Source organism: Ambystoma mexicanum, chromosome 10 (assembly GCF_040938575.1).
Source record: "Ambystoma mexicanum isolate Mex_15411 chromosome 10, UKY_AmexF1_1, whole genome shotgun sequence".
In the NCBI taxonomy this organism is placed as follows: Eukaryota; Metazoa; Chordata; class Amphibia; order Caudata; family Ambystomatidae; genus Ambystoma; species Ambystoma mexicanum.
In genome coordinates, this window is record NC_090932.1 from 1229201283 (window position 1) to 1229216994 (window position 15712).

At 44.4% G+C, this 15712-nt stretch overlaps 1 protein-coding gene across 1 annotated transcript in view; it reads left to right on the top strand.

Annotated features, from left to right (window-relative positions):
• The window catches only part of KSR2 (kinase suppressor of ras 2), a 2560931-nt gene that overhangs the window by 42960 nt on the left and 2502259 nt on the right, over positions 1 to 15712 (top strand). The gene's annotated exons all lie outside the window — the stretch shown is intronic.

A 15712-nucleotide genomic window follows, 5' to 3' on the forward strand; every position in this document is an offset into this window, starting at 1 on the left:
AAAGATGGGGGCAAGATTACCCTTGGGGAAGGCACCAGGAAAGATGGCTTCACTGCTGGGTTTTGCAAAAATGTCTCTCCGCCTTACTTCCCTTCTTGACCAAGTTGTTCAATTACATACTTGATAGGTGCCGGGTCCCGGAATCCTTCTCCCGCGCTCTTATCACAGTGATTCCCAAAGAGGGAAGAGATCATCAGAGCCGCGGGGCATCTAGGCCAATTTCTCTCCTTAACACAGATGCCAAACTGTACACCAGGCTGATGGCCATGAGACTGGAAGGGTATATGCCGATATTGATTACTTCCGATGGAGTACGGTTCATTAAGGGGTTACAGGGGGCGGACACAATGAGGAAGAAATTACATCTCATACACACATCACAGGATATGAGGGGGGACCCGTCTTCTTTCAATAGACGCTGAGAAGGCCTTTGATCGGGTGGAGTGGGGCTTTCTCAGGGCGGTCCTAGTTAAGTTTGGTATTGGGGAAAGGCTCCTTCGTGGGGTCCTGGCGGTATATACATCCCCAATGGCCTCAGTCATGGTGAACAGAGGGTTCTCGCGGTGGTTTGCGATTGGGAGGTGAACCAGGCAGGGCTATCCCCCTTTCTCCTACACTGTATGCTATGTCAATAGAACCCCTTGCCCAGAGGATCAGGGATGACCAAGGGGTGAGGGGCATTCAAATGGGAGGGGAGGACTATGAGGTAGCCTTATATGCAGACGATATACTGCTACATTGGAGTGAACATCTGGTCTCCGTACCTACGGCACTCGGACTGATCGAGCATTATGGTACTATGGCCAGCTGAAAATTAATAGAGCGAAGCCGGTTCTTTTTCCTTTGGTCAGGGGAAGGAACAGGGATATTGGGAGCTTCACCCCACTTGGGGTCCTCTGGCAGGGGAAGAAGCCCAGAATCCCTAGTGCTACCCTGACGTTACCAATGGAGAAGGGAGGGGTTGGCCTTCCCGATGTGCGGCTCTATTACGAGGCAGCCCAGCTTAGAATTCTGATTCCCCACCTGAAGTTCCAGTTATACCAACAATGGGTGGCAATGGATAACTTTCACCTGAGCCCGGCCCCGGTTGGGGAATGGTTGTGTGTACCCAGGAATAAATAGTCAAAGAAAATCTGCGATCACCCCATCTTGGGAACTGTGTGGGATATCTGGAGACAAGGGGCGGACATGAAGTGGGTCACTACGTGGCCATCGCCCTTGGGTCACATCTGGGTACTGGGAGTTCGAGACACCCTACCCAAACCCAGGAAGATTTCAGGGATGGTTTGAGGCTGGCCTAGAGAGGATAGGGCAGCTTTTCAGGGGGGTACTTTCATCAACATTACGGACCTAGAGGAGGCCCTGGGCATAGGCGAACTCTGGGTATTCCTGTTCTTGCAGCTAAAAGGGGCCCTCACGGATCCAAAGGTCAGGGACAAGACCGAGAGAGAGCTCACCGCTTTTGAGAAATTATTGGACAGGAGCACTGCAATGAGAGGGTTAATATCAGCCATGTGTGGGGCCTTGGTTGGGGCAGGAGGTGGGACCACAGAGAACTTGAGTGCGATGGGAAAGAGACTTGGTGGTAAAAGTTGATGAGTGTCACTAGAACAGGCTTTCTAGGGGGTTACTAAGATGTCATTATCTTTCCAGTTTAGACAGCGCGCTATTAAGCTCCTCCATAGGCGGCGGTATGACCCGGTCAGACTGTCAAAGATGTTCCCCGATACTAGTTCCAAGTTTTGGAGGGGTTGTGGAGAGAGGGCCGACTATTGGCATTTGTGGTGGGGTTGTCCCAGGATACAGGTCTTCTGGGATGAGGTCCTTGGATGGATTAGCGACGTAGAAGGGGTACTCTGAGATATAAATCCCCTGATGGCTTTCTTTGAGGAGGTGGACAGGGAATACTCCAGGCTTCCAAAAATGGCAGCATCCTTATTGCTGGCCGCCAGGGCATGCATTGCGACCAAATGAAAAAACGAACACATACCCAGCAGGAGAGAGTGATCCAATGTGGCCAAGAGCATTTACACGATGGAAAGAATCACGGCGGGGCTCCACGGAATCCTGGGGCCGATTGAGATGGAGTGGTACCATTTTATTGTTAGATATATGAATCCAGACCGGCAGACGGGGTAGAAGGAGGTGGAACTCGCTAGGGAAGGGGTCACGGTGTGGAGGTGAAGAAATGGGGGCGGGAGGCAATGGAGGAGAGTCGGTGTCGTTCACAGGGTGACCTTGGAGTAATTAGGGCGGGTGGAACGGGGGGGGAGCCTAAAAGTAGATTGTTCATCAGACAAAGGCCTTGGAACATTAACATTGAAGGGATAAGCGGTACTGCTGGGGCTGGGGGGTGGGGGTGGGAGAGAAAGAGGGGGAGTTGGCGGGGGTTTTCTAGTTGTTGATGATTTCTTCTGTCTTTTGAAGCATTAATGTTGTAATATCGCAATCTTCTGCAAAACAAAATAAAGCCAAATGTAAAAGAAACTAGTATGGGATAGTCTGCTGTAAATGTTCTAGCATATTTTCCGATATTTGGGTGATGTTCTGACCTCTGTTTCACCATAACATGGAGCAGGGGTCTCACGATTAAAAACGTCCAGTGTAAAAACGTCCAAATAAGAGCTGAATCACTCTAGATACCATGAATTAGTCTATTACTGTACTAATCCTGCTCCTTTCTTTGGCACAAAACCTACCTGACATTGTTTTCTGATCCTTCTGCTACACACTGTCACATGAGATGTGGGTAGTAATAAAGGCCAGATCGATCTAATCTTCATAGTCCACTTTCCTTTTGTGGACGGGTTATTATATAGCTGTCATGTGCCAGTGGTCATCCTCCCCAGTTTTTTGCCTTTAATGGTGGTGCTATTTTTAGTGTGACGTGAGCTGTGACTGATGAATTGAGATAGGACCAAGAATTGTATCCCACCTTTTGAGGCGCTATTCTGCACCTTTGGCTTGACAATTTGGTTTGGATTTCTAAACTCCATTAAATTAATGCTTCTTAGAGCATGTGCTTACGTGTTTCACAGAACTAGCAACTAGAACTAGCAAGCAGTAGACCTTATTGAAATGCTTGAAACACCATTTGTGCAAAGGTTCTGAGTGGCACGATTCCCCCTTCTGGTTAGTAAAAAATAAAGGTAGGGAGTAAAACCTGGCTTTCAAATTTTTTTTACAGGGATCAAGGAAAGAGTAGGTAGGGGAAGAAAGATGGGTACTCATAATGTTGATCACGACTAAAAACATTGTAATTTATCTACTACAAACAGGTAGATGGGGATTTGGGGTATAGTGTAACGTGGGATTGGGGGTAGATGAGTGGCAGGGTGGGGTGTGGGGTCTCATCCTACATTTTGCGGTTAAACACATTTGGTAAAAACCAAATTCAGCCATGTTTTTGTAACATAGAAATGAAAGATCAGGGTTTTCGCTAGCAAAGGAGCGCTAATTCTATGCAGGAAATGTTTGAAGACCTGTTAGAAGACCTAATTTACAAATAATTGTTGGGTATTTTGGAGTCTAGAATAACTATATATGGTGCCCATTCGCTTGTATTCTTGAGAAAGTCTCAATTATTAGGAGGATGTGCATGTTAAGCATGAAGCTATGTGAGTAAACCTACACTCCATCAATTGGCAGACCTAAATTACTGTGTAGACTAAAGTGATTCTGAGCGTCATCACTCGTAGATAAAGTGGTGCTCCATGGCCGCTCCGATGCCATGAAAAGTTTTAATAGAACCTTGTGGGCTTCCCTTCCACGTTGTTCTTCCTAGATGTATGGTTGGTCACTACTATTCATCTTCATTTATGGTGCTGGAAGCTTTCTCGCCCTGATTCCTTAGAGAAAATATTCTCTAAATGTATATCAGAGCAATAAGAGGAATGCACCAATAAAAGCAGGCTCCTTCCATTAGCTAGGCAGCAGTTTGTGCACGAATAAGCATGGTTCACCAGAGATCTTCTTTCTTCCACTTGGTTAGGAAGTATGTGGTAGATGGCGTGGCTAGATTATTCACTTGATTTATACTTCTTTTGGCCATATAGACAGACACTCTTGCTGATGCTGGACATGCTGGGGTTTGATTTGGGCCTATTTCTCGCAGTTTGTACATAAATATGAACAATTGCTAGCATGTCTGCTAGGATACTGGTGGGGCTTGCTCAAATGGGATAATCTCAGAGTGGTCTTAAAACTGGGGATTGGCCTTACTGATGTTTAATATTTATCTGAAGGACCTCTCATGAGCTTTCTTGAAAACAGAGCTTTTTTCTCATGTTTTAGCAATCTCCTTTTACATTGTGTGATGTATGCTGTCCTCGGAGGATAGCTCAACGGCAACGTGCTCGCCTTGGAAGCAAGACGACACGAAGCAACACAAGTTCGATTCCCGGGTCCGCGCTTAGAAACCTCTGGGTATTTAAACGCGTTATAAATACGCAACTAAGACAAACAATTATGCAACTAAAACAAACAATTCCTGTAACAGCGCCTCGATGGCCGCGGGCTGTGTGAGCGCTTTAAAAATGCAAAATAAAATAAAAATAAAATAAATGATAAGAGCCCAGTAATGTCCAGGTGGAAGTAGGCAAACAGTGGCAACTTAACTGGCTTGAATGGTGTCATGGTAAGTTGATTGACATCCACTTACTAAAAGCTCTAAAAACGTTCCGAGTAAGGTCAAAGTGAAGCCTTTCCCGATAAGCTCCTTGAACAGATTAACATCGTGTATAACAGAAGTTTATGTAAGGTGCAGATTACTCGAAGGGCCCTGACTGTGTTTGAGGCACTGGACCATCCAGTGTTCTCTGCAGTGAGTGCCGCCAAGTAGTTGGTGGTGAATGAAGAAGAGTGGGACCATTTGGACCAGATCAAAACATATAACTAAATCAGTTGGCCAGGAATTAGGATATTTAGGCTATTGGTGTTATAACTTGGGTAAAGCTTTTATCAAGTGTTTTAAACAGTATTCTGAAACAGGATCTCCCCGAAATATAATGGTGCAGGGACGAGAAATAATTATGGGGAGCTTCAGCATAGCCTTGATACACCCAGAACGGAAGATATGAGCCCCGATGACGACCTGGTTGTGAAGGTCGAAACACGTGTTGGCAAACCATTGGCATACTAGTAAAATAACAATTATATAATCAACTGAATTGTCAATCTTTTCTAATATATTAATACTTATTCTAAAGCACCTGAAAGAGCTTTAAATATTCAAATGTCCCGCTCATGTGTGGGTCATTAGAACCACTAGACTGCACACTTCCCAATGTTCTGGTTTATTTTTGCATTAAATGCTTGAGTTTTAACCTCCTTTAATTCATTCAGCCTATAGAATACACTTTTTGGGGAGGGAGCTAGAGGAATTAAAGGTTGGTTCTTGATTTTATACTTCAAACCTAAGGGGGAATCAATATTATCAGAAGCAAGGGTATTAAGACTCTGCTCTTTACATATACTATTCCCAGGTTGATCATGAGGGTTTTCACTTCTAACAATGTGGGTAATTGTGGGAATACTGCGTCTCTCCTAAAGGAGTCTTGGCCTTCTCCACCCTGGTGATCCACCAGGCTAATACCACCCCCAGGGTTAGGATCAGGTAGCTGGTCACTGGTGATAGCAGAAAAAATAAAAACCAGGCTGGGTTCCCTTCCTGTAGTACAGAGGATAATCTGCCCAAGTTTTGAGACCTATAAAGCAGCATGAATCGTGGCGGCTACAGCTGTGTTGAAGGTGGTGCTATGGCCAGACAAGTACAAACCTACCTTCATGGTGATAAGTCTGTGGATCTGGCATGAGGTTGTCCAATATGGCTGATAGTTACAACACCTCCTGACTGGTTTGACTGACATGTTGAGGCACAATTGGTTGTACACCTAGCAATGATCCCAGTGTGTCTAGGATCCTCCCCCTCAGCACTTAATGCTTAGCTGCAACCCTGCAGAGGTGACACATGGCCACACGCGTCAAGCCATGCCCAAAGCATATTTGTTCATCTGAACCTTGAGGCAGCTGTGGGGAATATGGGCTTTTGACGCTTAGCTATGTAGCTTACTGGTAGTTAGGCTGGAGCCATGTGATCATGCTATGCTTCAATGCCTTCAGCCTGTTTTGATGCCACATACTGTAGCAGCCCCAGGTGAGGGATGACTTGGTTCCAGGGCCACGTGGGTGAGGTTTTGCATCTCAGATATGGTGAATGACACCCTAAAATTGTTTGTGCTCCAAGAAACTTGCACAGCGCACACCGGAGGTATCTTGGCACTATAGAGGGAGGTACAAGAATCATCATCCAAAGCAGCAGTAAACTAAAACAAAGATGTTTTTAGCACCTTCCTGAACGGCAAGTGATTTGACAGGTTTTTTTACTGTCAATGGCAAATCGCTCCAGATTTGCGCAGAGACAACTGAAAAAGCCTGCCCACTGATGTGTGATCGGCAAAAAAGTAGGGGCACACGCAGCAGACCGGCCGAGGCTGAACGCAAAGCGTGGGTAGGAAAGCAGGGCTACCCCCTGTCCATGCAGCGTCTGATGGACAATGCAAAGTACCTTAAACTCAATCCGCTGCACCACCGGAAGCCAAGGGACCCGGGCGGCCAGATTTCTTAGGTGCTGAAGCCGTTGAATCATACCCTTGGGCTGAGCAAGGTATAAAGAATGACAATAATCCAATCTGCTTAGCACGAGGGCTGTAACCACCGGGGGACGGAGGGTGCGGGTAGCATGGGAAGCACCTTTTTTAGTGTTTTTAGATGAAGATGACCTGCTTTACAAACTGCAGATAATTGGACATTCATGTAGAGAGAGGCAGAGAGAATCACTCCCGGATTCTTCACCTTGGTCACTGGAACAGGAAGAGAGCCAAGAGACAAAGGCCAATAAGAAGACACCCTGAGTGCATGATAGGGGGCGCCTACCACCATCACCTCCGTCTTGTCTGGATTCAACTTCAACCAGTTGTGACTCATCCACTCACCCACAGCAGTCAGGCACTGATGGAGGCACAACGACATCTCAGTCCAATCAAGATCTATGCGGATCAGGATCCGAGTGTCGTCGACATAAGAATAGCACCTGGACCTGATGGAGTGGAGGAGGAAAATTAAAGGCCAGATGTAAATGTTGAAGAGAATAGGAGACCAGGGCAGAGCCCTGCGTAGTCCCACAGGTGAGGCAGCAGGAGTCCGAAAGAAAAGAGAGGAAGAATGTGCATGTGTAAATCAATGTAGTCTCTTCTGTTAACCTAGGAATATTGCAAATTAGCACATGCACTTCATTGCTAAAATAGTGCAAAGGTAGATTTTGTTTTGCTTTACAGGAGGTCAGGACGTTCGCAACCTAAAAGTGGCTTTTAAGGTGCCAATAGTGGGAAGCCAGCAGTTTTGTTCTCAAGCGTCAAAAGGGACCAACTCATCTTACTTTGCCCAGCTGCTGCAGCCATCCACTCCAGTCAGCATGGGTACGTGCCAGAGATGTAGTGAACATGAGGGGAGATGGAGTGTTTCCATGAGAGGAAGAAGGAGAAAGAATGAGGGATCAGTGTGTCCCCTGTGCAAAGTGGCAATAGGGGAATCCGATACCTGTCCCCACAAAAAAAGAACAAAAAGGGGGGCACAATGAGGGCCCCACCATAGATGGGCCCAGATGGGCATGTCAGATAAGACGATCGTGAATGTGAAGGGTGCTGGTTTGCCAAGTGAAGAAGTATATGTAAGGTGGCAGATTTCTTGAAATGCACTCACTGGATGAGGGCCAGGGCCAACCCGGGTTCTTACTAACGAGTTCCTCCACGAAAGTAGCACTGACTGAAAAAGGGGTAACTTGATAAATGTTCAGAGTTTAAATCAACAGTGCAAATGTAATAGCTACTGTGCAAATCCTGCCAGTGTGAATGCCTGGAGGAGGTAGAAGTGGAGTGGGGAGCTTGGTGTACAATAGGTAATAGAATGGGCAATAAACAACCAATGAGAAATAACCATAGCAGATGAAACACATTCACAATGAAAGGCAATGGTTACTGAGGCAAGGGATGCCAGTCAGAACTTTATTTTAGTACAAATGAGTTGGAAGAATAACATGTAAGGTAAATCTAAATGTTTTACAACCAGACAGAATAATATGCAAGGTGAGTGCAAATGGTATGTACACCAGGGCAGACCACTTAGTCTGATGTAGGTGATGATATGAAAGTAGTATTTAAACATTGCAATGGGGAAAACTTTAAATCGGGTTAAATATTCCACATGTGGATTAATTGCAGATAGCTCAAAATACATAGGATATTCTGTATAAAGGGGCAATTGAAACTGTTCAAATGATATACTGCACACTTTAACTTCAACAGGGACACTGATTCATCTTTCTATGATAAATACGGGCGTTTATACTCGCACGCAAGATAATATTTAGAACATCACACTATTTTTCAAAACAATCACTAGGTGTCATGGTTAACTACAATGTACCTTGTATATTATCACATATGGGAAATGAAGCATCCAGATATGTATCCTAGAATACATATGCTGGGGATCTGTTTAACTATATATGCATTTTCCAAAATGTATAGGGAACAAGTGAACCCACCCAGTATCTTCTTATTACACAACTACAACTTAAATATTGATGTTCAGCACCTCAGATTGTTTGCAATCGTTTTCCTCGTGCCAAGTTAACCAAAATGTAAACTTGGGAGGTGTAGGGCAGACAAACTCGTATCTCCCCAGCAGGGCCTTTCTGCAGAGTGGGTAAGTAACTTACTGGGCCCGCAATTGGGAGGCCCTTGATTTCTTCTCTGGTCTTGGGACACTGTAACCAGCAAGGTGGCCATAGCAATCTTCTCCTTGGGGCTAGAGTGCTCGAGCTCACCTGATTGGCAGCTATAGCGGTAGTGGCAGATTGTGTCCTTCACTCCTGGTTCTAGGCTTTGGACATGGAGCAGCTCCCCCAAAGTCTGAAGTGGGCTGCAGTTCAGCAGAGAATGCAGGTACTGAAATTGTATTCCGACAACAGCAATCGAGTCTGGGTGCAGGACAAGACACAGGGCCAAAACACCAGGCAGCAAGGCCCCATGGTAAGATCTAGCTCAGGGCACAACTGAAAGCAGGAACATTCTCCTTTGAAGAGAACCGCAAAAGCCCAGGGTGACACAGTAACGGGCACCTATGGAAGGTGCTGGGGCCTTGCTGCGGTTTTATTCTACACCCCAGGACCCCTGGCGGGGGTGAGCTGAGATGGGGGTTAGGAGGGGGTGGCGTGGCAGCTTACTAGTAATGCTGTTGTGTGTCCCGATCTCCTTCCCGGTCTCACCTCCTGGCCCGGCTCTACCATAGTGGTCTGATTTGACTGGGGTGGACCTGCCTGGATAGGTACACTGCTTCAGCTCTGGTCAACGTGTGGTGCCCCTGCACTCCCCGCTTCTACCTCTGGAGTGGGTTGGATGCTGCATTAGAATGTTGCCGGGTCCTGTAGAGGTGTAGCTGTTTTCTGCTGCTTCAGGGAGCACCTCGTCTCCCTGTGGATGGACGATCCTCTGCCAAGGCCCTTTGTGATGTGGCCCTTGCCGCTCCGGGTTGCTCTTGCCTTGGTTGATTGTCCGGAGCACTTTTGAGCCGCAGGGTCGACTGGCGTCCTTCCTCCCGTTGCCCGTTAGCACTTCGGGTGTGCTTTCTCTGTAGGTCTCTGCACATATATAGGCATGGGCTGGGAGCCCCTGCTGTTGGTTACAGGCGGCCCGAGTACGGCTGGCACGGTGGTTGTATCTCCCCCTTCCGACTTGGTCCTTATGGCGAATGTGCGCCATGTCTGGCATTGTGCCGTTGGTCTGCTGCCGAGTCTAGTTTGGGAGACCCTTGCTCCTGGTCCGTGGATGTCTGTTTATGCCTGGGGAGGTTTTTTTTGGTTTTGGGCATTTATTCAATGTTTCAGCGCAGGGAGGGGTGGAGAGCACCTCTTCAGTGTTTCCACTCCGTCGGCCATCTTGTAATCGGGCAGTACCGTTTTTAACGTCTATGGCTATCTGATTAAGGTTAAACTTGGAGTCAAGACATCAAGCACTTGGTACATGTGTGGTTCTAGAGAGAATATTTAATGCATTCAAATCTGATTCAGTCAGGTAATTTCTGGTAAGGAAACTAATATGATGACCAGATCATGAATCTAAGCTTCCTATCGGTCATCCTACATATGATGTATAGAAATTATATGATCAATGTGCTGTTTATAATTTCAGTGTATGTGTACCAGGCGAACAGGCCATATCCTAGGTGAACTGACATAATCCCATTCCCAAAGATTAAGGCCTGCCTATGCAGCACTTCCAGTATGTCTACCAAGCTCTCAAAGCGCCACCTAGCGGTCAACGACTTTGCTTGCTGCTATTAAAGAACATATTTTTGGGGGCATAGAGCACTTTGTACACTATATGTATATGTCCTGCTAAAAGGGCATCTCAAACTAGACACGTGATTGGTATCCAAGTTGATAAAATCTTGTATGTAATATTTCCTTTTTATGTTCTCAATTGCAAAATGTGGATGACCGCTCATGCAATGTTGGAAAAACCCCATGGATTTCTGTAACCAGTTCTCATGGCGTTTCCCCTTTTCAATAAAACTGTATTTACTTATGGGCTAACTTTAAATGGCTGCAGTGTGGAGGGTTGAAAGACAGAACAGGGATGGGATCCCACTGAAGGCCCATACTGAGGGATTATCTTGAATGGCTGCAACCTGCTTGTGATATAAGTCATTTATAACGCTCCTGTAAACAAGTGTTTCTCGGTACGTGAGGTATCTGGAGGGCTGTCGTGGTGGATACTGAGACTGTTTCAAAGACTGAAAACCCATTAAACCCTTGTGATCTGATCTGGAGCTGAAGTGACCTGGAAAACGGTATCCGGCCACAGAGGCAGGACCCAAATCACAACAGACATCAACATAGAAGGACCAGTTTGGCCTGAAGGCAGTTTACTGGAAATTTGTTCTGCTGCAGGAGTGGCCATATTGGAGAAAGGAACTCCTGAAACAGTAAGTGGGTTTCCCCAGGGGCCAGAGATCCATATAGTGGGATGGAATTCAAATCAATGAAACAAATAGTGATGGGATTCTAGAGACACAATAGGAAGCTGCTTATTTTTGGCACCCAGGTTTAGCCGGGGTGCCACACAATAATTTTAATAAATTTAGGTTTGCGTCAAGTCAGTTTTATTTTGAGGGCTTTGTGGATGGGAAGGAGGGGTCAGGTGGGGGCTAAATCTACCTCAGTATCAGTTAATGGTTACTGCTCAATCCCGGTTGTTCATGGAGAGCACTCATAGAAAATTATGCCTAGACTTGAAAGTGGGGAAGGGGCATACAGTAAAGTAACCTTCTCCAGCTCTGGCAGTATGGCTATTCCTATATAACATACACTGAAAGGCCTCTGGAGTGGAGACACTCTTAAACTTGGTACCTAAGGTCTGGTGGGTCACCCTGCCCATGCTACTTGTACATTTATACAGAAGGGCAGTAAACTCATACCAAGCAGGCTCTCACCTCCCGAAGGTTTACCTGTATTTTGCAGCATTTAGAATAGGACACCGATCTTTGTCATCATCATCATAATTATGTTTATTTCAGAAATGCAAATTGCATGCCATAAAAACGCCACAAAATACAAAATGCAATACAAATACGCTACATTAAGAACCATTTCCTTAACTCTAAAAAGAACCTGGAGACAATTCACAGCATAGCACAATGATAAATATACAAATTCACGTATTTCATGCTCCTTCGAATTATATTTCTTCAGGTAAAGTGCAGTTTTTAGGTATGTAAGCAGGGACCAGCCCACACGAGGTGAGTCTGCCCACAATAAATATATTAAAGCAGGCTGATATTGTACAAATCCAATTTTCAGCACTAAGGGCTGTAGGGCAGAGCCTCTCACTTTTGCATATGCAGGGCAGTAATCACGTACCAAGCGGGCTCTCAGCTCCTGAAGGTTAACTTTTATTTCTCAGCATTTAGAACAGGACACTGATTTCTTTTTGTCAGCAGAAAGAAACTGCACAATAGCAGCAATAATAAGCAATGTATGAAACAGCCTAATGCAGCATCCTTGGATAATCTTTCAGTTAAGTTTAATGAGGCTGCGATGTCCAACCCCTCCCCGAAAGCTTTTTATGATTTGCTGAAGTCAATGGCACATGATAGATCATCGAAACAACATATGAAGGACACCATATCATATTTATCCAACATTCTAAGTCCTCCTAGCAAATTGGGGATTGCATGGATAACCTGGAATCTAGCGAACATGGGAATAATGTATGGATTGTTGGGGATCTTGAAGATTTGAAGCAGGCAATATGAAAACGATATTCTGACTCCTTAATGCAACACTTAAGTTACAGAGGCTAACTTCTTCAGTGATTGATGTGGCTTGCCAAACACTTTGACTCTAACCAGATCCATGCAAGTCTCCACAACCGATAATAGTTTGTTTTCCATAAAATGCTACCCATGAATAATTGTTGCAGTTTACTGAAAAGAAACCAATCCATTGGGAAGGTCCCACAATGTAATTGATCAAGATCTTGCACACACAATCCTTGAGAAAAGAATGCAGTTTCAGGAAGAAAAGTGCTAACTTTAGGAGAAAGGAATGTGTTACACATGAGGATTTCCTCCGGGTTCTTTGAAACTGTATATTAAGAATAACTCTTTTGAGGATTCTGACCCAATGGAAGTGACCACCCTATAAGGGCATCACTCAAGCAAGAGCAGGTAGTGCTCAACTCTATCCCCAACAGCTTGCCTCTCAACTGAGGAAATAGCGGCTTATTCTAGCAAGCCACCTGCTGATAACTGTCTAGAAATGACTGAATTTATTAGAAGCAAGACTTATCAGGAGCTTTGAATTTTAAGATGCAACACTGTTGTTCTACTTAATATTCTTGATTAAATCTACTTAATATTCTTGATCAAATCTACCACTGGTATTCAGCTTCGTACACCAATGGATCTCTTAAGAAATTAGACCTGTTGAATGCCTTAGGTTCCTGCTACTCATAATGAGATATTCCGTTAGTAATACATTTCTATGGAAAAGAGCAGTGTTATGGCAATATTCCAAGCCTTTTTGTAAGTTTAATGACTTGCCTGATGCTTAACATACTTAGCTTGAACATCAACAGGGTTGTTGATCCTGTAAAACCTGTTCTGACCTACTTAAACAGCAAGCTGAACTGATGCTTCAAGAGACACTTCACTATGGAAGAGCATGATAACTTGGGCTTGAGACGGAAGGGTGCTTTGTGTGTTCATATTTTGTTCAGCTTTGAACTGGCCCAGTAAAAGTGTGGCGTGGCGGTTCTTATAGGTGTGTTCCTTTTGTAGCAACATGTTATGAGTGTTGCGAAGGGTCTATGGGTGGTCGTCTGTGGGATATTAAACTTCCAAACTGTCACTTATGCTTAGGTTTATGCCCATAAACAACCAGATACCTTATTTTGCTGTGTCGTAGATTCTTTGGCCCCTTCTTGGGGCCACTCGATTATAGGAGGGAACTGGAATACAGTTTTGGACATTACTAATGATAGGACTTCACCATCCCAAGTAAAGGGTAACCCTACAAGGCAAGCTATAAAGAGGATGATGGAGAATGTTGGTTTAATGGATGCATGGAGAATAATTAATCCCCCAGGGCGTGATTAACTTCTAAGGTAAGAAATAAAAAAAAAATGATTTTCTGGAATACATTTCATATTAGTAACGTCCCCAGTGCTCAGCCATGGTTCTAGATTCTTGGGGGCATCACAGACAATTCTCAAACAATCCTTCTCTATTGTGTTGAAGCTATTCCGTGACCATCTGAAGGTTGGAAGTTTAATAGAGATGTTGTAACAGAACCATGATCTTTCTGAATTTCAATTTGCACTATAGGAATATTTTACATTATATTGTAGGTGAGAGGATTCTCCCAATATTGTGGGAAGTGTTAACAGCTTTAGTTGGCTGTGGCAAAACAGAAAGGCTTATATTGCAATATGGGGCTGAGGAACATTTGACAAAACTTGAAAATTCAGTTAAACCTGTGGCTAGGAATTGCCTCTTAGATCCATCCTTGGGGACTCTCAAGAAATGTAACTCCAAATATGAGCAAAGTTGTACACAGAGAAGGTGATATTTATGGATGTAGATTTTATAGCCAAGTAAATAAGTCAAGTTGACTGCTGGCTTCTTTGACTAAACAAGGGCAGTTATGTTGGCCTATCCTGGCAGTTCTTAATGGACAGGGAAGTGCCATCACAGACTAGAAATCAGAGAATGTAGTCCTTTTTATAGTGTGCTGTAAACCGACTGTGCTCCATAATTTCAGGCTCTAACTTTACTATCCCTACCTCCTGAAAGTGCATGGGAGCTGGGACACCCGATTAGATACCAATGTTCAAGAGCTCCTTCCTAAATGTTCTAAGCAGTGAGTTGAGGCTGCAGTGCCTCATTTAGCTATCTAATATAATTATATACTCTATCTTTGGGCACTCTCCCAGACACTATGAAACTAGTCCATATTTGTTGTTTTCAAAACCTGGAAAGGACCCTTCTATTGCAGGATTTCCACCCAATGTCACTGCTTCAATCATAATTCCTACCAAGATCCCTGCAGAGATTTCAGAAATACATTCATCAGATTAACACAGATTAAGTATGGTTTATTAATGTGCACTTGCATGTCGTCTGACCATCTCTGATAATAATACATTTCATTAAATAATCAATGCAAATGGAAGGTTCCCCTGGCTTAACTTCTTTTGATGCTGAAAAGATGTTTGATAGTGTTGAATGGCCTTGTCTCACCGCACACTCGTAGAGTTTAGTTTTCCCTTTACATTTATAACTTGTATCAAAACAGTGCACCTCGCTGGGGCTGCCTTGCTACTGGCAAGCTACAATCTCACCGTCACGCTGTGCTAACAAGAGGGACAAGTAATAGATGACATTTGTCTTTGCCTTTTTTCCATAGCTTTGGAACCATTAGAGGGCAACTCTGACTCTAGACGTCTACTTTCTGCGCACAACATTTTGTTCACACTCAATATGTTAGGGACACTAGAGACCAGATATTTATCATTGGCAGAACACTTTGGTACATGTTAACTGAAATAAAATAAAACTCCAACATTTAACTCAAAGTATTTTGAGGGGAAAAATTGGGGATAAAATACAGACTTCAGTATCTTGGGATAGACCTCCCAGAAATGTACACTTTGGTAAAGATTAACTTTGATATGTTATGGCAGAAAACCAATGGGGATTTACAAAGATGGGAGACCTCAAAATGTCTTTCTTAGATATCTTTATTTCAAATGATTGCCCTCCCCCAAAGCAATTACCTATTTAGTAGTATTCCCCTCCAAATGTATAGCAAAGAACTTCACATTTTCGATGGGCGTCTGGTGATTTTCTCCAGGGAGCTGGGGAAACCTAGGCTCTCATTTCCAGACCTGCATTAAGACCACTGCAGGGGTGATATCAGTTCCCAATTTACAATTGGACATTTGGGCTGCTAAAGTGGATCAACTTGCAAGAATACAAATGTTACTCAATGATCCACCGACTTAGGTGAAATATGAATAGAACGTTTCCAACCATTTAGCTCTTCAGTGTTTGAAGATCAGCACTGTCCTAGAATCCTCTTCTGCAATGGTCA